This window comes from Numida meleagris, chromosome 2 (genome assembly GCF_002078875.1).
Source record: "Numida meleagris isolate 19003 breed g44 Domestic line chromosome 2, NumMel1.0, whole genome shotgun sequence".
In the NCBI taxonomy this organism is placed as follows: domain Eukaryota; kingdom Metazoa; phylum Chordata; class Aves; order Galliformes; family Numididae; genus Numida; species Numida meleagris.
In genome coordinates this window covers 34,820,891-34,846,807 of record NC_034410.1, presented here as the reverse complement: position 1 = coordinate 34,846,807, position 25,917 = coordinate 34,820,891, and the positions used below count along the sequence as shown (strand labels likewise).

The 25,917-nt window shown below is 35.0% G+C and overlaps 1 protein-coding gene across 6 annotated transcripts in view; it reads left to right on the top strand.

The window, feature by feature from the left end:
- The window catches only part of TBC1D5 (TBC1 domain family member 5), a 305,440-nt gene that overhangs the window by 25,051 nt on the left and 254,472 nt on the right, over nt 1-25,917 (top strand). For all 6 annotated transcript variants that reach the window (XM_021386231.1, XM_021386226.1, XM_021386230.1 and 3 more), the window contains exon 2: nt 232-293. The gene's annotated coding sequence lies outside the window, so the exon portion shown is untranslated. The remainder of the gene's footprint in view (nt 1-231; nt 294-25,917) is intronic.

The window sequence follows — 25,917 nt, the reverse complement described above, 5'->3', positions numbered from 1 at the left end:
TGTGTCAGCTTAAATACAAGAAACAGGCCTCAGTCTGCTTGAACTCGTTCCACCAAAGACTTCTAAAAACTTTTGGTAGTCTGCAAACTGTAATGGTTGTTTCACATTAAGATGCTTTGTAGAATTATAAAACAGCTTTTCTTGTGCTTTCAAATAAAATGTTGTCATCTGCTAATGAATGAGATACCATCTGTAATAATTAAGGTTATTCTACTTGTTTTCCCCCTGCAGCAAAACTTCTGAAGGTTTGCAGAAGATAGTAAGACGACCACCAAGAAGACTATTGCAGTATTGTAAGTACTGCACCCAGGAAAACAAACAAGCAAACTTGAATTAAGAATGTTGTAAAGAGATTTTTGGTTTTGGGGTGGGGGGGGGAAGTGAGCTACATAAAGAGACTACATGTAAAATACAGAGGAGGATATATTGTAGCAATCATGTTAATAATTTACAAGGAAAAAACTGCACTCTTGTAAAATCTGAAATCGTATCCTTGTGCAGTGTAATCAGGAATTTACCAATAGCAATGAAAACTATTTCTCTATCCACCAAAGATTGATCTAGTTTATATACATTTGTTTATTTAAAACTATCAGAATTTAGAAAATCATTGTAGTTTTGTAGGTTTGTCATTTGTTTTAGTGACTTATTGTTTAGGTTATTTTGCAGAATTATTTATTTGCTGATTTATTTATGTATTTCATTATTTATTTATTTGATTATTTAGTAAATTATTTATCTGATGAATTATTAATACATCTTCATGACATGCTTTAAATTATTTATAACTTAATTTTGAGTTTATTGCTTTTCGACGCTGCATTGTTACTGACTAGTTTTGATTTTTTTTTCTTGGTTCTTGAAAATTAAAGTACTAGCTCTAAGGCAAAAGTATATTCTTTGCAGAATCCGTAGATGGTTTTCAATGAAGTAATTTACCATGTAGATACTAATTTTATTTAGTGTAATGTTGCTTAATATCACTTTTTAACTTACTTAGCTTTTGCTCATATTATTTCATTGATGTCTCAAGATCAAATGAGTGACCTTTAAGGAGCAAACGTTTACGTAAAATATGTAGAAACAGAGCTGTTCTGTTTTCCCATTATTAAGTACTGTTTTATTATTCTTAAAGTTCAGCTGACATATTTTTGTCCAAATAAAATGGATGCTTTTTAAATGAGCCTCTTGATATTTAAACTAAAACATATAACTTCTAATAAGAAAATAATATAGTCACAATAATAACTTGTAGGGAGACCTTCTTCTTACTGGCCAGGTTTTAAATATGTGGGGAAGGATGGATGGTATCTTACACACATGCAGAAGAAGATATTTGTCCAGGAGGAATGGTGGGTAGCAGGGGTTTGGTTCTTCGTTTCCTTGCTTTTTCACCCTATAGTGTTATTAACACACGTAGGAATTTATAAGCTCTGAAAACTTAGGATCTCTATGTTGTTGCCAACACAGAACCTGTCAGCAGTTTACATACAAAGAATCACTCTTAATGCACAAATTTAGTTGTGAAGCTGGTTTTGTGTTACTTTCTTTTGCCAAGTAAAAATACTTGAGATCTCTTCATTTTCTGTGAAGAGGACTGAGTAAGTATATGAAACCAGAATAAGGGCCCGATTTCAGGCTGCATATGAACATGAGCTCTCTAGTCTAAAACAGGTGCCTCAGATCAGAATTGGGCTCAAAGGTTGCTTCCTGATGCGGTTTTTCTCAGGAACTGTGAGACTCTGACCTGAAGTTACCTGTTACCTGCTCAGTTCCTAGTGACTAACTCTTTTGGCAGCCTGAAGCTAACTTGCAGGAAAGTGCAGTGACTGACAGCCCTGTTCATAGAGCTGGAAGAGCTGCAGTGAATCGGGCAAAGCAGTAGTTCTTGTGGAAAAGAGCCGTGTGCACAACATGGCCTTTATTCTATGTTTGGTGCTTGAAATGAATTACTGTGTACTTTAAAGTTTTAACACAGCTTGGGAAGGCTGCATTGTACATTTCAAGTTTCAATGCTGTTGAAATACAGTAGAAATGGCCTCTGTAGACAGGTTTCACTATAGAACTTAAATTATGCATGTGTATATCCAAATTCCTTATTTTGAAATATTGAATGTATGAATATTTAATTTGTATCTTGCTTTAGTATCTTCATATGCTTGCCTTAAAGGAAGCTGTTTCCTTTGATTTATGTACGTGGATAAAAATGTGTGTACAGTATATATCAATGGTTTTTCTCTCTACAGTGTTAGATGAACAGCTTTAGATAATGATAGCTAGTGATTTTTATTCAGCAGCTTGCTACCATTTTATAGAACATAAATTTGTTGTATTTGTTCTATTAATCTTACTTGAATTTCAAATTCATTTGCTTTCCAGAAATATTCTTGTAATTACATATGTTAGGAAAAGTCAAGTATAGAGATCTTAACAATGCAGTATTTTTGGTTTGTACACAGTAATAAAGCCCTGAGTATTGTCATTATTAGGGGCAGTGTTCCAACGTGAAATTTGTTCTCTTTATTTGAATGTTTTGAATGAAGTTGAGAACTCCAAGGGAGTTCCTGAATGTATGCTGGTTTGTAGCATGCTGTATAAAATTTTGTGCAGTCACTCTTATTTCCTTGTGTAAATGAAGTCTTATTGTACTGTAAGACCCATTATCAGCAATTACAAAGGTAAGTGCTGTCAGTGCGTGCATTCTGCCGTCGGTTTCTCAGAGTATGAAACATTTCCTGAAATACATGCTACTACTGTTATAGGGTAATACAACGCAGCTTCTGTGTTGGCACTGAAAGTAGCTACTTTATAATGATGACAAGTGAAAGTACAGCCAAAGGTCACATTAAACAAGAGATTTCTTTCACACCTCACCCATCTTCTGGATGTGGTATGAGAATGCCATTTTTTTCCCCTATACTACAGTATTTTTAAAAAGAAGTTATCTTGAAATATTTTTTGTGTGTCTTGAATATTACTTTTGTTCATGGTTTAAGGCATAGACTGTGGGGTTCTGGCATGCTAAGTTTGGTGCTTCATATATGATTGAAATTATTTTAAATTGTGGGTTCAATTATGCAACATAAGTAGTATTTCAGCCTACATTTTTTGTTTTGCAAATTTGCTTAAAGGCACAGCTTTAAGTTTTTCAAAAAGACCAACTGGTGTTCAGAGTGATATTTATATGACATTGCAGGTCTAAGTAGGATTTTATAGTTTTTTATAACTCTTAAGAAGGAAAAAAAAGGATTTTTGTCTTGAAAATTGCAATCTATTCAGAAATAGAAGTGTGAGCCTATCCATGTTGACGATTTCTTAGCTCTGTTTTGAAGATATCCTGCAAGTAAAGCGGAAGGGTAATTTAGGCTCTGTGCTCAATCACTTCCTTGTCTTAAACTGAAATGGCCAACCGGGGTGCTAAAAAAAGGTGTCATTTTTAAAATCTGACTAGTCATGTATTAGATCGAGAAAATGAAGCTAAATTGTTTCACAGAGGTTGCTGAACATCTAGAAAATGGTTAGAAAGCCTAAATCTGGTGTATTATTGATAGGTGTATTTCTGTTCTAATCTAACTCCATAGAAATTGTAGCAGCCATATTAAGCTCTTCTTCAATTTATTCCATACAGATAAAGGAATTTACATCTCATGAGTCATATATTTCCTGTTGTATCTTTAATACATCCATTTTTAGTATTTTTCTTGCTTCTCTCCTCCATTGGTATGCTTAGAGAGTCTGTGTGTAGGAGCTTGTTATTTCACCCGTGAGGCAAGGAGGAGTTCAAATCAATAGCAGTGTGTTGTTGACACTAAATTATGTTTCTTCTTGACACAATAAGACTTGATTTTGTCATCCTAATGATGCTAGCATGCTTTGCAGTGTAGGAATCAGTGCTCTCAAATTCTTACAAGTAATAAAAAAAAGTCGTTTGGAAGAAATACTGTAGGGATACTCTAGTATTTGTAACCAAACATACATTAGCTTTGTAAAACGAGTACTCATATTCTGTTTCACTTTGCAGGAGAGCTGCTTTGCAGTGTGTTGTGGAAGTCTGCAGTGAAGGATGTAGGATTGATGAGAGTTGACAGTAGTGAAAATAAGGCGTTTTAAAAAGAGATAACACAAACTGTTTATAAGTTCAGATAAAATGTGGATCGTAGTAAGACTTGAGCTAAAACAAAAACAACACCAATCTAGTAGAAATTTTATGTTTTCAAAAAAAAGTCTTCATTGTCATGCTCAGAAAAAAGAATGTCTGAAAGAGCATAAGATATAGCCAGGAAGAAAATGTCGCAGTACGGTCCTGTATTGCCTTCTGTATCATGGCCAAAAAGGAGCTGCAAAAAGATGTGAATTTGAGAGGAAACAGCGTAACTGTAGGAAGCAATAGCATGATGATAAGAACTTATGGATATAATATTGGTAGCAGTAGTGGTTTTTTTGAGAAGCGCAGGCTCTTTTGTGTTGGACATCTGTGAGCAATAGCGGAGATGAATCATTCTATTATATTATTAAAATATCCTCCTCTTTACATATTTCTACATTCTTATAAATATCTTTCACTATATGGGGTAGATGTTGTGTTTTGTTTTGGTTTTCTTTTTTCATCTGGTAGAGCGTTAGCGCGGTTGCATGGTTCAACATTCGTATAGTAAATCATGAATTTTAGCTTTACTCTTGAACCCCACCAACCTGTTTTGTGAAAGATTTTTGATTGTAAGCAGCTTTGTTGCTGTCTACACACATGTATCTTTTCTATTTGCATTTTTTCATTTCTTTTACGTGAGTTCTCAGGTTTTCATAATGTAAGGTGCGTTGTGATATTTTTTGGGTTTTACATTATCTCCCCTTCTGCTTATCTCTTTTTTTTCTCTGTGATTTTCAAAAGGACACTTGACATTAGGTCATCATGATACCTGATGATTTTTCTGGAGAGGGAACACTTCTTATTCTGCTGCTCGTGGGGGGAAAAAAAAAAAAAAACATAGGAATTATGATAAGTGTTTATTTTTCTGTAAAACTAGTAAAAATTGTATAAGCAATTAAACAAAGCAACCTTCTGTGGGTTTTTCGAATACATGTTGACTGCAGGAAATGGATAGCATCCAAACTTTGGAATGAGAGAGGACAGCTTATCCACTTCAAATCCAGGAAGTTTTTGGTGATTGAAATATGCTTTAATGTATTAGATAGAGCCTACGTCAGGAGCTCTTTTTTAGCTTATTTATACTAGCAACACACTTCCACCTCAGATCCAGCTTGCTAGCAAAATAGTAGTCAGAATAGCTTACTCTTGTTTGTGCGTCTCCTACTTCTTCATTCTGCCCCAGTGCTGAAAGAAGATATAAATCAATTTTGCTAAAATAGTTTCCCCTTATTTGTATAAAGTTAGCATGCACGTGAAACACCACCAGCACATTCTATTCTGCCATGTGTAGGTAAAGATGTCTACTAGAAAGAGCCTCTAACATCTTGTCAGAAATATAGTGAAAGAGGCAAGAGGTTCAGTGAAGAAGGCTGTGACTTGTGTGGTGACTTTTCTCTCCTGAGACATGTTTTTCCTTTCAGCTGAAATTCTGATCTTGTAAACATTTGAGTGTAACTTCCGACAAGCTGATAGTGACACTGAAGTTGATGAATATGGCTTCTTACAGCATTTATATTTAGTAAACACCAATTTTAGACTATTTTCTTTATCCCAGGCTCTTACATTTGACATGCGGTTGGAGTTGGATTTAATGTTCTTCACTTTTTACAGTGGTTGTGAAAACAGCAGAAATGTCAGAAAGGTGTTTTGTTTGTTTTTCTTTTTTTTTCCATTTTTTAGTTAACGAGAGCTTTCAAAGAACTTGAGCATCTGAGATTCTTCCATTTTATCATGTTCATGTAAATGCTAACATTTGATTAACACATCATTAGCTTTTTAAATTAATACAGTAAAACTTAAATTTTGTAACATAAGCCTTACCACAGATTTCATATGGTTTGTGGATTCAGGTAAACAACTAATTATTTTGGAACTACAATATCTGTTGACTGAAGTTGGTGTGTACGGGTAATCTAGAAACTTATACATTAAGTTTTTCATTGAAGTTTCTCCTATGTGCAGCCAACAAATGAAATTGTTGCAATTATTTAACAAGATAAATTCATTTTTTTCTGTTTCTGTGCAGAATTGATTTTGGTTTTATGCTATGCAACTTCTCACTATGGTGTGTCTAAGCTATGTATTTTTTTAATGTGTTCAAAATATAAAGCCCATTACAGGTAGAAATATTTGAATTTACAATTTACAAAGTGTTACCTTTAGACATTTCATATTTGCTTTGCTATGCCTACTTACCCTTAATGAAAACCTGCACAACCTAGAATGAAAGTGTAAGCAGTAAAAGGACCAAATGAGAAGTATATTTTGGTAACGACTTGGAAGAACATATTTTGTTTCTCAGAAATCACTTAAAATCTAGAGTACTACCCTTAAGACTCCTTCGTGGAGACTTGTATTGTATGCGTGTGCATTCAAATCATTCTTAGAACAGTTAGTAAAACTGAATGAAAAATGCACATTGTGGATTTTCAGTGAAACGTATTTGAATAAGTAGTTAATCTATTGAGTAGAGTTGTCCATGCATTCTAAAGACATTTTTTCTGTGCTCAGACAAATCAAGATAGTAATCACTTATAATTTCTTGCCTTCATGAAAAGGAGTGATGAATAATATGTTTGGAAGGAACGCGTGAGTCATGAAATGGGGAGCTGGGCAATCATGGAAAAATTCACTTTAAAAACTCTTTTCTGCTTACCAGGATTCATAATGCGAATTCAGTTTTCTGTAATGTAATCCTAAGATTATTATGGTTGAGACTGTAGTAATAGCCTTGGATGGATGAACAACTCTGAGCCCATTCCGGTATTAGTTGGTGGGTTATAACAAGGAGTCAGCTAAAAGTGGTTGTGGATATAGTGATGGTCAGAGGACACTTTCTCCACTGACCCCATATGAATATAGAAATAAAATGTCTTAAAATATACTTCAGTTAATATGTAGTGAATCTAGATCCTATGGTCCCAACAGTATCTGCACTAATATAAAATAGCTTTTAAGATCTGTTAAAATATTGATAACTTGGTAGAGCACTTCAGAAGTTGTACTTCATATTTAAGTCTCTGTAGCCAGCCATCATTTATACCTTTTCTTGGTTGTACAACTGCACATAAAAGAGAATAATTATTAAAACTAAATAAATGAATCAATTTGCCATAGCTCCACCCACAAAAAAAAAATCCATCTGTTTTGTAACTTTTCTCCCATATTAAAACAAGCATGTTTTTCAGAAATTGCACAGAGGAATCAGGCACCAACTCTGTGTCCCAGGCAGGACTTGCACAAGCAGCTGTTGTTCTCCCTGCAGTGACCTGGGCTGGGCATCCTAGCATCTGCCTCTGTTTTCTTTTCAGTGACCCAAGCAAGATTTCTTCAAAGCCTATTGCTGATATTTTCCCTGCAGCCACTCATGCTAATTTCCTTTACATTCTGCAGCTGGTTTTGAAACATCTCTTCCCTTTTTCTAGTCTGAGTCACTCTTTCTGTAAATTTAAAGAGGTGATTTTTAAAATTCCTATGTTGGGCATAGGATTGCTTTAGTTTTCTTACTTTAAAGCATATGTCAGCACTAAAGGAAAAAAGCAAATTAAATTTACTTTCCAAAGAAAAACTCTGTCTTGTCTTTAGTTCTTACAAAGAAGCCTCATCTTGAACTGAGCTAATTACGTACCTTTAATGTGTGAGAATGGAGGTGAAGGTGTTGGTAGAGGCTGGGGACATGGCAGGGTTCAGAAGCATGCAGAAACAGAATGGGAGATATTTTGCCCTGTGAATTGTATGGAAAATTATGTAGCAAAATGCCTTTAATGAGAATAAAACTCTAATAATGACATAAACCTTAATCAATGTGATTAAGCTGTTCCCTAGAAGGCATTGTTGGAGAACAGTTAAATGCAAAATGATGAAGTGTAAGTTTGTTACTTTTGGAGGCATACAGCTCAGCTTTCACAATCATTGCCTATGAAATAATGGAAAACTTTTTAGTAAAAAACAAAATGCTGTTGTTTTTTTTTTTGTTTCCCTCCATAAGACATTCAGATATTAAAGCGAGCCAAAAATTCTTGGTACTTCGAACTTTTTTATAGTGACTATACTTTACGAGAGATTGTGCACCCTACTTTCATTCTGCAATGTAATTTCAAAGAATTTCTTCAAAAACTCCAAAATTATTTATGTGGGCAAGTGATTACAGAAAACATATTGTGGCTACTATTGAGTGGCTAGAATTTGCTTCAGTAGATGGAAATGTGAAGAGCATAATACGAAGTTTTCCCCGGTATAAACTGAAGTATGCTAAGTAAGGATGATTGCTTAGGAGAGAATCACTTCAGAAACTGAAGGGGGTAGCCTTGCCCTTTTCTTACCAGTTTTATGCAGGCTTGTGCATCCATGCAGTCTTCTTTTGCTATGTTAGTTTTAATCTTTATTAATTTTCTAATCTGACTACATTACCACTAGTGGTGTTTCAAGGAAAGAGTGAGAAAAAGACAACTGAAGAGGATAGGAGGCAGTCACAAGCTACTCTAAACCAGTTCTATGACGGTGTCTAGCTATGGTGGTAAAAGACTGCTACCAGGTATGTAAAATGCTTAGGATTATAATTGCTTACTGGCTCTGAAGTTAATGTTACTGCATTTTGCAACACTACGAGTATAAATTAAAATGTTTGGTTTCTTCAAACTCTTACAGAATTATTTTTACTTTTTCTACTTCGTGAAGTGCAACATCATTTTAAAAACAGTTTTCTTAGACAACAGAAAAACTAGTGTAGAAAAAAATCTGTATCATCTGAAAGAAGAGAGCCATTTGGCTCAATATGATAGGGATTTTCTTAAGTAAATTATCTGTATTGCAGTCTCCACAATGTTCCAACAGTTGTCTGAGGTAAAAACTGATGTATAATTTATAAGGCTTAGTTGACATCCTATGTATAGAAATTCAAATTTTACCTTATAATTTTTTATGTATATGTCTCCATTAATTCATGTGTCTTGTAAGCCTTTGGTTCTTAACATTTACCAAAACTTTCATAGAAAGGAATTATTTCCACTTCTTATATACTTCAGTCATTAACATGAATGAATGTACAAGTCAACTATGTTCAAAATGTCATGCTTCAACTAAATTCAGGATACATTGTCGTGTATATATATGATTTTTGAATATTTATCGAGGGTGATTATTTTATTAAGATCATGCTATCAAGTACAGTGTTATGTTCATGTGGTGCTTTCAGACTCAAGAAAACAACCCCCCTCCATGCAAAAAAAACCACCAAAACCACACCACCAATGCAAAACCAAGAAGACAGTCTATTGCTGATTTCTGTGTAACTCCAGAGATGTATAAATATCTGCTGAATGCAGTTAACTTGAGGAAAAAACTTTATAGCTTCTGATAAATCAAATTACTGAATCACAGAACAGTTGCAGTGAAAAGGCAGCTCTGGAGATCATCTAGTCCAACCTCTCAGATCAAAGCAAGAGCAGCAGTAGTGGATTGTCCAACATTGTCTAGTTCAATTTCGAGTATCTGTAAAAAGAAACAGTGTGGGCAGCCTGTTCCAGTTCTTTGATTATCCTCATTGTAAAAGGAAGTTTTTCTTACATTTAAATAGGATTTTTTTGTATTTGTACCCATTATTACTTGTGTGTTCACTTGAGAACATGGAGAAGAGTCAGGCTCTATCTTCTTTACTCCTTGCCATCTGAAATTTCCACTTATTCTATGGAATCCTTGCCTCTCTTGTACTGGAGGGCACAGAATTGCATGCAGTACCCCAGAAACGAATCACCAGTGCTACATAAAAGGCGGTAGTCACATCCCTCAGCTTTCTGGCAGTGCTCTTCCTGATGAAGGCCAGGATGCTGTTGACCTTCTTTGCTGTGAGGCCACGTTGCCAGTTTGTAGAATCCTAGAATGGTTTGGGCTGGAAGGGCCCATTGAGATCAACTACTTCAAACCCATTTCAGGTGTCCACGAGGATGCCCAGATCCTTTTCTGCAAAGCTGCTTTCCAGCCACTTGGCCTCCAGCCTCGTCTTGTGCATGGGGATTTTCTTACCCGGGACAGAACTTTGCACTTACCTTTGATGAACTTAATGAAATTCCTCTTGGCTTGTTTCTGCAGCCTGTCAAGGTCCACTTGAATAGCAGCACAAACATCTTCTGTATCAACAGTTCCTCCCAATTTTGTATTATCTGCAAATTTACTGAGATTGAATTTTCATCCAAGTCATTAGTGAAGCTTTTACACAGTACTGGTTGCACAGTGCTGGTGACACCTGGACTTTGTGCCACCTGTTACTACCTTCTGAGGCCAAAAGTTCAGTCAGCTGTTTAGCCTGTACTTCATCAATGTTAAAAGTTTTACTTGAGGTAAACAGCATACAATGCTCTGCTGTTTTCCCCAGACCTGGTCATCTTGCTGTAGGTAGAGGACTATCAGTTCAGACATGACTTGCCCTTCATAAGTCCATGCTTACCTGGTAAGCACAATCGCTTACATAAGGGATTGTTCCAGTAAGAAACAAAGTTGTTAAATATTAGAGAAAACTGTTCTTTTTCAAAAGGGAGAAGAGGTACAGTATGTGGAATAGGTTAGAAAAACAGTGTTCTAATATTAGGAATTAGTAATTGTCCTGATAATGTAGAAGGGATTCGGGGTAGAGATCTTGTTTCAACCCAAGTATTATATATGAAACAAGAGATTAGCAGATATTTTGCTAAAAAGCTTAGAAAATTGCGACTAAATATTTTTCATTTCTTCATGCATTATTAACAATGCTTCTGTGAAAACATGATCAGCCTCAGTATATCTTTTTGACAAGCTATTCCACAAAAATTTCTTCTAACAGATGATTAAATTTATGGAAGAAAGAGTAGAGGAGAAAGGGATAACATGAAAGAATTGCTAAAAATTCTCTGATGCGAGATTTCACTTTTGTCACTGATTATTTTCTGATGCAAAGTCTCATTAGAACTACAACTGAAGTTTTGTGATGGATTTTTTTTAGGAATTTTAGAGTAGAACTGTTAGAGCATGCAGAGTTCTCATGTTTGGTGGTATATGAAGCTTCAGAACATGAAGAGAACGATGCAACGAAGATGCATTGTAGAATATCAGAGAACAAAGCTTTCCTGCATTATTCTCAAGTAGATAGTGTGCTCATGATCTTAATAGCTTAAGAACAGCAGAAACACAACAGAAGTGTATTCCTTTCATTCAGAAGGCACTACTTGTTCTCTATGGTTGTGTCTACTAACCTGTTAGTTAAAATATGTTTAGAAGTTGGGTTGGTTTCTCTCACGCAGCCTTTTGTTATGCTGATTACAAGAGTAACTTACTCCATGCGTCTGAGTATTTCCTTACATAGAGCATGATTTTTCATTGAACAGTTATGCGTTTTATTTGTTGTATATGAGAGCTGCTCCAAAAGCAATGCCTCCTATTTTATTATGTTGGCCCACAATGTTAGACTGCCCCTCTGCTGCCGTCTGTCACACAGCAACAACAAGTAATGGAATATTGGTGGAAAGGTGCAACTTCTACTGCTATACCACCAACATCCACTTCTGACATTGTGGGCCAACAAAATAGGTAGCGTTTCCTTTGGAGCAGCCCTCATAATTCTTTGTTGTTGAATTTTACTGATGAGACATTTGGGAGTGAGCTGCTTGGAGGGTTTTATTTTGTTTTTTGTTTGGTTGTCTTTTTTTTTTTTTTTTTTTTGAGGTGAGGGGTTATCTCTCCAGAATTTTAGGTAGTTTTGACCCTTTATGGCAACTGTGAACATTTTCCTATAAGAAAGTCTACATAATTGGTCTAATTTGTTAATAACTATCTGTTTAAAATTTCTTTGCATAAATTTATCTAGCAGGAATCATAACATTAGCTTTCCTTTCATGTTGTGTAGCTTTGGTTACTATTTATTCTCTGGTGGTGGACCAAAAGTATTTTGGTAGCTCAGGTAAAAATGGAGAATCTTGGAGTTTGAACCTCTGCTTTCTGTCAAAATGGTAATTATGGATGCATTGTTCATCTGTATAGCCCAGAGAGCACTGCTGTATGAGTCAGGAGATGAAAAGCTTTGTTCCTGATTCACTGCCACATGTACTCTGTGGCCTCTCCTTGCCTCACTTCCTTAAGGGAAAGTGGAGATGACTGATCTACTGCAACTAACAGTGAACATAATTACTTTCTTCTTCATCTTAAGGTTTTTTAGCAATGTGCAAATAAAAAAATGGAAAAAAAAATATGAGGCAAGGAAACTAGAGTGGTGAAGGTGATAAGGCACACCAAGGGAGAAAACCTCTGTGAAACTGCTGTAGGTGAGGGCATTTTGTCAAAACTGACTTTAGCCAATATGATCCTTGTTTAGGGGTAAGTACAATTATACATTTATCCAGTACTCTCTTAGGCATATTTCTTTTAAATGTACATTATTGACTTTGGGTAGACCTAAAACAAATTGTACTGTAAATAAATGCTATTTTTTTTTTATCATACACTGGGAATTGTTTATGAGAATTTCTCATATGCTTTCTTTGTGTTCTTATAGAGGTAGTGAAGATTTCAGTGAAACTTTCTAATCATGTATATTATGGCTGATTGCCTGTCCTGTTTTCATGGGCTATACGATACATCCATCCCCCATTTATAGTCTCTTGCCTTTTTTAATTTAAGTTTTGAAGATAATCTAAGGGAATCTAATTATTTGTGTATAGTAATATATTGTTAATATGTAAGATAAGTTGGGAAGTTTTTGGTTATATCCTCATCAGAGAAATACCAGGGATTGGATCCTGTTTTCTTACTAAAATTGTTTCAACTCCTCCAACGCAATTTTCAGTGACCAGTTATCAGTCTGAAACGATAGTGCATGAGTGTGAACAAACTCGGGAAATTAAGTCAGGGCACACAGTTGTTTGTTTTTAAATCTAGAAAGAAACATGTACAGCAGTAAAACTGCATTGTATACTAGCATTCAAGACTCATACTAAGGAAAATGTTGTCCAGGTCTATTTTTTGTCCGAGTGAAAAAGTCCATGCGCTTGTTCAAAAAAGATTCTGTAGTAAGTTGACTTCAAAAGGTAAATGACACTTTATGTACAGCTTTCTGGAGCCCTTTATTTATAGGACCTATATCCAGAGTGTACAAGCAACTGCCAGAATACTTTGTAATTTTATTTATTTGTACACATTAAGTACTTCCTTATGAATCTAAGTAACTGACACTAAGGCCAAATGATTTTGGCTCAGTGATTTATTGCTGAGATCAAGTGTATTTTTATCTTTGGTAGCCTTCCTGAGATATGCTCCCTCTGTCTGCTACGTTCTAAGTTCTGTGAATTCTTTTTTGGCCCAACTGGTGGGGAACGCATAAATACCTTCCTTATGATTTTGTTTATCCAGCTGGTGTTTTATTTACATAACAGCATCATCCTCTGAAAATTTTTGGGAGATTTAGTTCATCACATGCTTACTTGGTTGCAGCAGGTAATCTGTGTGTTAAGTGAAGAAAGGACATACCCTGCTGTAGAAATGGAATACGGGTTTTTACAGTCTCACTAAAAATAAGAATTGATATTAGAGAAAAGCATATGATAATTGTTTTCCAGTAAATTATCTTCATTTTCCTGTATTTGTAAAAATTTTGTGCACTGTTAAAAGTAGTTTGCAAATATATTTGTGATTTGTATATCAGCTATTTTGGACTTGTAGTTCATGCAGTACTTTTTGCTATATTGAGATTAATGATGAGAAAAAGAGTAAGGCATTTTTGTTATGGCCAATTTATTTCATTTCAGACTGTATTATCATTTGGTGAAAGCCCTATTGATTAGGCTTCATAGCTTTACAGAGCTTTTCTTCTAAGCACTTAAAGTTTGAGTTGTCTCAGTCCCATAGGACTGAAAGAAAGCTGTTAGTACCATGAAATTCTTCTTCTGTGTGTTTCCAACAGCTTGAAGCCTCTTCTTGGAATGCAAAATATTAGCACATTAATGTTATTAACCCCTTTTGTACAAAATGCTTTTGGAAGTAAAAATATTTTTTATATCTTCAAAGTCTGGATTGTTTCTTCTATATGAATACAGTTTCTTAAAGCTGAAAAATGTGTTGCTGTGCAACAAACAGATGCTGCTCTAACAATGCAATACATTATGTACCAAAAATGATCTTGGTTTTAATCATAGATGCTGATTTAATGAGACAAGACTAGCTTACATCAAAAATGGATTTAGGGTGTGATTTTGTTTTCTCTGTGTTTTCTCTACATAATTAATAAGAATATGGTACCTTATATATTCTGTTTTAAATTTGAAAGTGTACTTTGGTTTTATGCCATTTTATACTCCTGGCTTCTAAATCTGCCTTGTATAATACTCCTTTTTTATTCCTTTTGGTGATGTGAACACAAAAGCATTAGTAAATCTTGTATTGTTAATGTTTTTACAATAAATGAGTTATTCCCTCAAAAAGTACTACCTTTTTACAGAATCATTCTGTTCATGCTTAATCTTTCCATTTTGGCCATATCTTCTTTTTCATTTATTTTCTGAATGTTTCCTGTATAATGTTTTCATCCTGCATTTATCATGTGGGACATGTAAGATGTTTGTCTGTAACTAATGCTAGTTTATGGATCAGAAAAACAATGCTAATCAATATCTTCCGACACTATCAGTACTTTCTGTTTTGAGAACACGCCTGACCCCTTGGGAGCATTTCATCTCTTCAGTTTAATTTTCATTTTATTCTGCAGATATTTTGTAACTCAACATTAGTTGCTAGCTCTAATCCTTCTATCACCAGATATAAATTTTGATTGACAATTTTAGATAAAGTCAGATAATACTATACTTGGGGGGGAAAAGTCTTCATATTGTGTTTTTAATTCCACTGAACCCAGCAGAGTTAAATGTAGTTTGGATGCACAGGGAAGAATTAATGATTGGAAGATACAGAGTTGGTAAATTATTTATTCTGGCCCTGAGGAAGCTGAAAAGCTGAGTGAAAGACTAATAAATCATTTGTGGTAGTGCTGGTTGTCACTTCCAATTATTTTAGACGGTTTTGTGATAAACTGCAGCACCTGCTAGATATCCCTGCACCATCCCTTGATGCTTGCAGTGCAGCTTGTTCAGTCGATTATCAAAGGCAAATTTGTCTAAAGTTTCCTCAGGTTGGAAAGAGAATTACTTTTCTCAGTCACCCCTTCCCCCATTTTTTAAGTTTGTTTTTTCATTGCGTGCATGAAATAGATAAAATCTATGATATATATAGAGAATTCTATTTACATAATGTACGTTCAGGTGTGTTCAATTGAACCACTGAGAGACAGGATGAGGAGTGACGAGTCTGTGTGAGTGTAAACGTAACCTTGAAAGGCTGTCTTCCTTTCATCTTTCTGGAAATTAGCAGCTTCTGTGGTTGGTATAAGAACTAGTATTTATCCTCTGGTTTTGAGGATTATGTTGGACCTGGTGCTGAAGTTGCAGAAGGAGCTGACTTGAATATCAGTTGACTTTGTCACCTGTTAAACTTTTTTGTCTGCTTCTATTTGGAAAGTCTTTGTTTAAAATTCCAATTACATAAATAGAGGCCCCCTTGCTCCATAGCGTGCAATACTTGAATAAATGGAGATTAAGGCAAAGAAAAGTAGTTGGAGGACTAGAGAGAAGATTTAGAAAAAGTAAAGTGACTTTCAAGAGAAAGAGAGAGCAAAATGTTGGAAAGATAAAGGTTGTTGATAGAGAAAGGCTGAAAGTGAGATGAAAGGTAATGGAAAAAAGAACTGGGATAGGTTAATGGAAGGCAGTTGCTTCTTCATGCAACTTCAGTGAGAATAGATTTGTTAGGCGTTATCTCATTTAGCTGCGCTTTGACCACTTTTTCTTTTCTTTTTGAGACAAAAGAATCAAGCCTATGCTAAAAACACTTGTCTTTCCAAACTGAAAAAGTAGTAAAATATGATACAGTTCTATGTGTATTACTTGCAGGTTTCTAAATTTATAGTGCCAGAAAAGAAGAGCATAATAGAAAAGAGGGAAAGAATGTTCAAGGTGTTGAGCTCAAAGTTCTCTTTGTGTTGTCCAAAGGGTCAGGAGGGAGCTCCTGGTTCTGCAGGCACGTATACCCTATTTCTGCTCACCTTAGGGAGAGGACTGCAAAAATTGAGAATTGTATTTCTTTGGTGTTGGGCTGGAAAATTTTAAAAAATTCGAGTGCCTCAAGTAGTCAGTTTAAAGCTTTTGAGATTCTCTTTCATGTCTTTGCTGTTATACAGGTGCATGTTGCACATAGTCCTGAAAGACTTGCTAGTAAATGTTGAACGCTGTAACTTAACAGATGCACAGTAAGTTTTCATTATCTTTTCATTTTCTTCCTAGTCTAATCCACTGAAATAATAATGAATTATTAACATCCTAGATCATTGCAGCCTACACATCTAATCCCTACAAGGTAAAAAACAATCTTTTTTTAATAATCCTTTCCATCTTTCCATTAGTGGAACCCAGTTGGAAGTTTTAAGTGAAACTTTCTTGGGAAGTGATGATATTTTTGCTGCAGATAACTAGTTCAAGACAAATCAGAGCAGTGACCATGCTGACTAAAATCTGAATTCAAAGCTTTATTTTCTTGTTCTACATTTTGTTCAGATGGAAACTGGTTTGGTTTTTTTCCCCACTATCCTTACTAGGTTAAGGGAAGAGCCAGATGGAAATACCAAGCCCAGTCACCTTACTTCCTCAGATGACTTCAGTATAGAGGACTGTGGAATTTCAACTCTACGTCTGTGAATTTTCAGAAACCTTCATGAATCTGTCTGTGTTCAAGAAAGTAGACATCAGTTGCCAAAAGAACGTATTAAGTTATTCTAGTGGAATTTTTTTGTTTGGTGGCAGGATTTTTTGCTCAGTTTTCTGGAAGACTTTTTTTTTTATCAATATATGTAGTTACAACTACTGATGATAATGTAGAATGCACAGGCCGTAAGAGCCGATCTGTGTAGTAATGGTGTGATTATTAGGGTACTGTTTATTGTAAACACTTTTTTTTTATTGTAAAGACTTTTTTTTTAACAATTACTGTTATTCTAAACACAATATATCTGATTATATCACAGAAATCAGTGGATTTTTTTGTGTGTGTGTATGTGGCTTGAATCAGCTATGTAATAATGATTTAAATTAAGAAGATCTGGATTTTAATCACTGAGTTTTTACTTTCTTATGTTCTCAAAATAAGGTTCTGTCCATAGCAAATGCTGAATTACAAATAAATATGCTTTTACTTTAGTAGTTTTATAGCAATATATTGCTAAATAAATGCATTTTTGCATTTTTTTTGAAACTATAAAATTAATCATGTGCCAAAATAATACTTTCATAATTTTATAAGAAAATGGAAAACCATTTCATTCACTTTAGGACCTTTAAAATTCACTGTTTGTGTCCATTTTACATGTTGACGATGCATTAAGTGTGCAAAGATAACAATATGTAATTTTTCTTATGGTAATTTCATTTACAGGATAAGTACGCTGAATATATTTCAAAAGGGGAAAAAGAAAAACAAGTTTTGAAATGAAAATTGTTTTATTTTATGAGATGCTGCTAATAATAAACTGAATTGTTCACTGTGTCATAAATCACTGGTGAATTTGGTCTTCGGATAAAATGCTTATTCATAATTTAAAATAGGAAAACAAGTTAATGCATTTCCTATTGTTTTAAAGCTTTGAAAGTTACTGAACTTACCCCTTTGAAAAATCTGGAAAAATTAGATATTATGTCTTAGCACCTACATGAGAGTCTGTTGTAGTCTGAGAAGCTGGATAAGTCCATGAGCAAACTATTTACTGCTTTTCACCTGCTTTATAGCTTTAGTAATGAGACTTTTACAAAAGAACATGAAAGGTACTCAGGTGAGACAGGCTTCTTGCCTTGTGTTCTTTCTCCAGCCTGTCTGAAGAAAGATGCTTAGGGAGAAATGTAAGATGAGTCTGTGACAGAGTTTCCCAGGTATACTCTTCTGCCTTCTGGAGATCTGTAGCTTTTGGGTGAGCAGAAGCAGAGATGATGTCTTTCTGTCTGGCAATCTTCACCTGATTTTTTTTTCTTTCTGTGCTCCCCCCTAAAATGGATTGTATGATTTCAGTTTTAATTTTAAGCATATTTTAGATAGAAGAAAGTATTTTAAAAGGTACATGTATCTAGACAAAGGCACTTGGCTTTTTGACTTGGGGATGAGGAAAGATATAGTCAGATATTTGAGCATCCTTAAATAGGAAAAGAAATGGAAGGAAATCTTTCACAGTATTTCGTCTTTTCATAAAAACGTTTTCTACAAGATACTCCTACAGCAAATTCCACCAGGTAGGTGAAACAGTTGTTAATTACTGTTAAGAGGTAAGAGGAATACCTTGAATACTTTTCAGAATGGCTTTGGCTGACAAGTTATGGAAAATAGAAGAGGATTGAACTGAATTGTGGAAAAAATAAGGTTAAACCTTTTCTTCTAAATCGGATCACATTTTAAATCTGTCTTGTTTTTTTCATTTAAAGCCAACTTCCACAAAGCATACAAAGATATTTGCCGGTGGAAAGTGGTACTTGTGTAAAGTAGATGGTTAGTCTTTTAGAGCTGTCTTCTTTCTTATGGAATGACAGTGTGAAATGAATGGCGTGAAAAGTGGGGAAAACCACCTCTAATAATAAGAAAGACAGTAGGAATGTGGCAGCTGTTGTCAAACCAGTGCAGTGGAATGGGGTCTTGCCTCTCCACAGAGCTCCAGTGCTCTCTTCTCCACAGCATTGCTGAGGGACATTGCAGTGGGACACTTAGTGCTGGATTCTGTCAATCTCTTTTCGAGGGAAGAATTGTTAGCAAAATAGTCTTTTTTTTTAAATTATTTTTTCAAACATATTTTGATATTTAAGTTAGCAAGAGTAAGAAAAGGACTTTGGCCTTTATGATGATGACACTGGTTGTCAACTGCTGAAAATGTTCATTTCATGGTCTTGAACTAACCTCCGAGAAAGTTCTGTGCTGCATGTGGAGGAATTTTTTTTGTAGTCAGAGGGAATTGTCTTCCCTATGGAATTCTAGTTAGTCACTTATAGCTGAAATCAAGTGAGTGCACAGAAGAGAGAGCCGAAAATCAGAATTGTATGAGTTGATCTTAAAATATGCTGCAGCCGAGTGATGATGAATACATAAATAATTGATAAAGTATTAGTTATTGCTAGAGCAGTTTTCCAGCTAACGGAAGAGGTGGTAGTGTTTTTTCTGAGGATGCTGCCAAATACCATGTTAGCATCAACAAAGAGTGTAAGAGTGTTGCTAAGCTACAGAATAGATTGGCCAATTGTTGATTTAAAAAAAAAAAATCACTTTACCTATCCAGTCTCTTCTTATCAGCCAGCTGCTTGTCTGAGCTGTTTTCCTCCCAAGTGCTTCAAGATGCTGACCTGATAACGAGCATCAGTTGGAGCAAGGTATTCATACAATGGGTACTCCTATGTCTGCATCACTGACAAACTCACAGAGCAGCTATGTGCAGGTCTTGAAAAGGAACAATGAAAGTAAAAGACCCTTCTGAAATTTCTCAAGGCAAGGGATGGCTAGTAAACATCTTATGTTTACTACCAGAATAACTCAAATTTTTCTAATTCAGTAACCAGGATTTGTGTTACATCTTTTAAGGTAGGTGAGAGTTTGTCATTGGTCAAAAGTTTGAGATGCACCAAATAGCAAAAGCTGTTATTTTTCCTCTTTGTTGTCAAAGAGATAATTCAGGGACACTGCTGAGTATTTCCAGTCCATTGCTTTGTATAAATCCAAGTAAGCTTGTGTTGGGCCTTTGACAAACAATTTTGTTATTTACTTAGGGACAACAGGTACGGTGATACTGAAACTTAAACTATCTTCATTCATTATTAGATTACTGAACTTTTCAATGAGGAATGAAAGACTTAAGGTACTTCAATATTTGTGTCCAGAGCTGTGCAAGCTTATGACTGCAACAAGAGTCAGCTTATGGATGACATCTGTAAAGCTTTACAGGACAGTCCCACTGTGTTCAGAATTTCATAAAAAACACGCTGAAGATTGAAAGTATAGCTGATTAATATTTATGGATACGAATGAAACAGTTGTTCTTTGTTGCAAAATCTGTGTGTGCCTGATTTTTAGATAATGTTTTTATATACTCAACATTGAGAAAGGTAATTCCTAGAGAAATCTCCTGAAGCCCATGCTTCTCTCTGTATTAAAGGAGTTAGATGATTACCAGGACCCATGCTATCCAAACATTTCTGTATCACAAATAATGAGTTATCTTCATGGATATCTCTTTGGGGAGGAATTTGGTAGCTTCCTGGACGCTGTTAGAGCAACTCTCCCTAGGCTGGTGGAGTGGCCTCAGTCCAGGTTTTGAGATTTGTGTTTTAGTTACAAGTGTAACACTTTGCTTTCTATGAACATCTAAAATTTTTGTTGGTGCTATTGTATTTTCCATCTTTCAGAAAAACAAAGTTAACTAATAGTGAAGCTGGCTTTTTCACTGTGTTCACAAGTGAATCTAAAATAAAGTGGTCAGTTCACTGTGATGCCGTCAGCACTTCCCCTCATTGGGCCTGCAGATTGCAGATTCCCTTGACACTTTCTGGTATAACCAGCAGCATTACATGCTTACATTGACAGCTGCCCTAAAAAGGCAACGTCAAAAGCACTGTTTGGGTTACAGTAATCATAATTTTAACATTTTGCTTCTCTGTTTAGATTTCCACCACTCTTTCCTGTTTTTCTTCTCTGGATCCACTCTGCTACGTGGTATTGGCAATACATCTCAGACATAACAGTACGAAGTTGCATTGTTTCTCCAGAAGGTTAATTTTTCTCTCTGAAGACTGAGTTAGTGACCAAGATGTTATGTGGGGCAGTGTCAAACGCTTTGCACAAGTCCAAGCAGATGCATTATTTTGTTAGATGCGTTACTCATTTAAATGATCAAAGAGAAATTTAAGGCTTCTAACGTATTTTGGTTTTCTGTCTTGAACGTGTTTCTTACCATCCCTGTGTCAGCACCGGTATTTTCTGAATTATTCTTTAAGAAGATCCTTTTTTTGTTACATTCGAGTTGAATTTTTTTATTATTATTTTCTGATTAAAATCTAGGAAAACCCTGTTACATTGAGTGTTTCACTGAAGAATTAGGTTTTGACTTTCACTCATAGCTTTATAGTTAAATCTCTTTGTATTTTTCTAAAGATGGATCACTCTAGGTCACAGTTCTTCGGCATGACATTTGTTGAATGGATTATTTCATAACAAGAAGTCTGAACCAGGGAAGCAAATTTGCAGTTTGAAATCAGATGGATTTAGTTTCATATGTATTTCTTCTGCACTGTTCTCAGCCTGCTTGTATTATGAGCACTACAGCTATTTGAACGTGATTTTTTTTTTTAATGCATTCAGTGGGAGAAGTGATACAAAATCCTTGTATTTGGATAGTCTTATAGGTTCACACAATCAGAATAGCCCAAATGAATTTTCATCCAGGCTATAACAGCACACATTGAATGCTTTAAAAGTTTTGTTTTATAAATGTGTGTATAATTCAGTTGATTTCTGGGTTAACAGCTATATTTTGAAGAGAGAGAGTTTCACATTGCCCAACTTTTGAGTCTGACATTGGTGACTCTGCTAATTGTAATAGAGCTGTGGAACAGCTTCATTCCAGATGGAACTTTAATCTGGCTTCTGATTGAGCTGAGTGTCCTTGTAGAGTCTCTTAGCATCTGCTTTGGAAATGTATATAACATTATTCAAAATTTGTACCAAATTAAACCACCCTAAGGCTATAATTCATTTTTTTCTTTATTGAGAAATGTATTGTCAACAACTTTATGCCACAGAGTAAAATCAGCACTACATCTATTATTACTATTATTATTATTTTATTATATATGTATTTGCTATTAGCTGGTCATAAAGATTACTGTGATTGACTTTCCAGCTTCCTCAAGTTTATCTTATTAACTGAACCTCTATATTAAGAAATTTACAAATATTGTCAAGCAAAATTGAATTGATACTTCTAGCTTTAATGATTGGATTATATTTTTATTTATAAAAGTACAATGGCTTCATAATTCTAGGTAATTTCTGTGAATGAAGTCAGAGATACCTGTTTTTGTGTTAGTATGAAAAATTAAAAAGCACAGGTGGACTATGTTGAAATACACCAGATACCATTCATTTAACTTCTCTATCTTATTTTAGTTTCTTCTTTATCTCTAACAGTTAATTATTGTAATTTTTTGTTATTTTTTAATTCTCTTAAGTCAGCTGTATTTAGTTATAGTTTTTATGTTAAAATCTTCCTCTTGAGCTTAGTGTAACTGCTGTTTTGAATTAGTTCTTTTATTGAAGATGGTCAGATTGGAGTAACAAATTTGTACAATTTTTCTCTTAAGATACTGTTTGTGAAATCTACTCTAGCTTGAGTAGATGCGCTTGGAAAGACTAAGATGCTCTTGCTGGCAAGATTAAAAACTGAAGCTCTAAGTGTATAAATTGTCTCCTAAAACATTTCTCAGCACTTTAGTAGGACTTGCCACTCCAAGCACTGAAGTTGAATCACTGAAGCTTTGTAGCTGAGTGTCAAAAACTTATAGGATGCCACTTTTCATTTACTCACTGTTTTTCTTTTATTCCCCGGTTTATCCTTATCCGTGCTAGTGCTAAATCTTTTGGGGAAACATCATTAATAACCACTGATGTGGCTTGATAAATTCCTTGCCTTCTGCTGCTCAAAAACATGGTGAGATAAAGATTGCAACTTTATCAGGTTATGCAAAGCTATTTCAAGTTTACTTGCAAACCCTTTCCAGAGCTGGTAGGCAAGAAATATTTGCTGAAAGGTAATTTTATTGAAATGTATGAAGGTCCATCTCTTTCTAGCAAGCACCTGTGAAAAAGTTTTGAGAGATGAAGAAAGATCGTACTCCTCTACAGATACTGTATTTTGGAATGTGCTGTCTGCAAATCTGTATTCTGGTTTTGCATTAATTCAAGGTGAAGAGTGGTGCTCTGAATGGGCAGAATAGTGAGTTAAACTTTAAACTTTAATTTTAAACTGGTAAAGTAAGGAAGTTATGAAGTGTGATGCAACCATGTATCTTGACGGTAATATTTAGTAAGTACTCTTCTTCCTTCAACTTCAGACATAAACAAATTTCAAAAACAAGGAGTTACCACAAATTGGAATTGTGATTGTTTGGCTATCAGTACTTAAACCTACTTTCCATCTACCAGGGTTATTGTATTGTGTTTATTCTCTACTTTTCCTCTTTTGCTGCTGAGTAGAGAAATAGGAGACACGTACCCAATTTATATGGCAATCAGAACGAGAGAGAAGAAACAGTTGAAGACACAGCTGCAGTTTCCAAACAGAACTGTGCCTTTATTTCTAATTGGGATTAAATGAAAAACAAACAAACAAATGAAAACAAAAACAAAAAAAACCCATGAACTTCTAATCTTTCTACAGTTTGAGTGGAAGAGCGAGGTTAAAATCTACAGTCGAATCTGAGATGTTGGCAGGAGTGCTTTGTAACTTAACAACATTAATGCGAAAGGAATTAAAGAAAGTTGCTAGAATTTTACTAGATTAAAAAAAAAAAAGAACATTAATAGATTTTAATTTTTTTTTTTTTACTCATCTGTCTAACCTTAAATGTAGGGAAAGCTACAAATGCCAGTGAAAATTACTGTGAATATTTGTGTCTTGAGTCAAGGTGGTTTTAGGGGTTTCATAAAATAAAAATAGAATGCAGTCTGAGAAGACAGTATACTTGGAGGAGACATTTAAGGAATATCTACTACAGCCACTTCCATTAGTTAATATGTTGCCATTTACAAGTCATTTCATTCATCAAAAAGTTCAGACAGTTAACTGGAGCTTTTTCAGGGCCAAAACTATCTGTGGAACAGACTTGACTAACTTCTTCAAGTTAAATATTAAGAGGGTGTTTACAGCAGGGAAAAAAAATGTGGACTTAACTATTTTGCATTAAAGATTTGAGAACTTTTTGCTTCCTGTCACAGTATCTTTGAGTTCCATTCAGTTTTACCTAGATCTGTCTTTCTGTTTTGTTTGTTTGTTTGTTTTTAACTATTATAACATGACAGATTTCTAACTTAGTCTAAAATAAAGAACTTTCTAACTGGACTGTAGAGAGGGGAAGAAAATAGCAAGTAACACTGTATGGGATCAAAGTTCCTCTTTGAGAGCTCATCTTCAAATATTGTACAAATTTTCAGAAAGTATGTTATGCAGTATTTGGTTTGATGTGTAAGAAGTTGTTAAATATGTTCTTACTTGCATTATCATTGTGCTTGGGAATTCTGAATACAGGGGTCGGGATTCTGTTGTGACCAGTGCTTAAGCAGCAAAAAGATAAAAAGATGGTCCATGCCCTACCAAAGTCTAAGTGCTGGCTACAAGCACTGTAACAGTGGAGCAAAATGGATTTAACTTCTCAGTATTTCACTCCAAGGAACAGTCTTTCAACAAAATCATCTAAATATTTTAGAAGTAGTCCAGGAAGAAAACATTCGGTATTATGTAATGTTCATATTGACCTGCATCTCACACTGTCAACACTGTCTCACATTCAGATGTTTCTTTTATGGAGCAGGCTCTGAAGTAACCTAGAGTATGTTTTATCGTTCAAGCAATTTGTGCAGGTTTAAGACTAACTCCAAAAATTGCTGTACAGATTTTAGGCTACTAAAAGGCTACTAAAATGTTATTATGTTTATAAAAGAAAGCATTCTCTGAATAATTTGTATGCCTCCGTGCCCGTCTTATCTTGTACAAATTCGGACCAGTAAATTTGTGGAGAGTTCTTATGTCCATTTATAGATCCCCTTTTCCTATTGCAGCTGTGCAGTAAGGAAAGTAGAACTACTGAAGTGTAAGTGCAATTCTCAGAGCTTTCAGCAGAATGTGACCTCCTCAGCTATTTAAAGAATGGAAATCAATATCTACCATTGAATGTGGAAACTGGCTCCAAGTCCAGTGACATCATGCCCACTCCAAATTCCTGCAGCATTAGATCTCCCCATTCTCATTTATTAATTTTTTGTGCAAGTCTACAAATTCTTGTGCGTTCACTTGGATTTGTATTTAAAAAAAATCCTAGCAACCTGGGAGTTATCTTATATGCTGGGTGCTTCTGATAGTTGATTTTAAAACAAACTTGATATGGGAACAAAATAGCAGCCACATGAAACAGAGTAGTCACTCATTGGCTACCTTTCTCCATCTTCCTTCACACTTTGTTTTCAGTGAGTGAGAGAAGAGGGAGGGGTTGCACAAAGTTGATTTGCAGCAGAAGCTTATCTTCTGTAGGAATGCAATGATGAGGGCAAAATGGGATATCTGTGTTTGGACCAGTCTCCTGTTACATCAGCTGAGATCAGCATTAAACTTCATCTTGCATTTTATAGAGTGTACTGCAATTGCAATATTTCTATGATTTCTTTCCTTATACTTCAAATAGCTTCATTTGTGTGTCAACAAGAGATAATAGTTATGAAGTCAGAGTACACATGAGATAGAAAAACACCAGATCAGTTTCTCTGTTACTGTGATGCCATGAGCATCTACTGAAGTCTGTAAATATGTGACTGAGTAATTCAAATGCAAATACTGTTATACCGTTACATTAACTTAGTCTTCACCAGCACTGCAGTGGGAAGACCTGAAAACTCACACAGCATCATGCAAATGGATA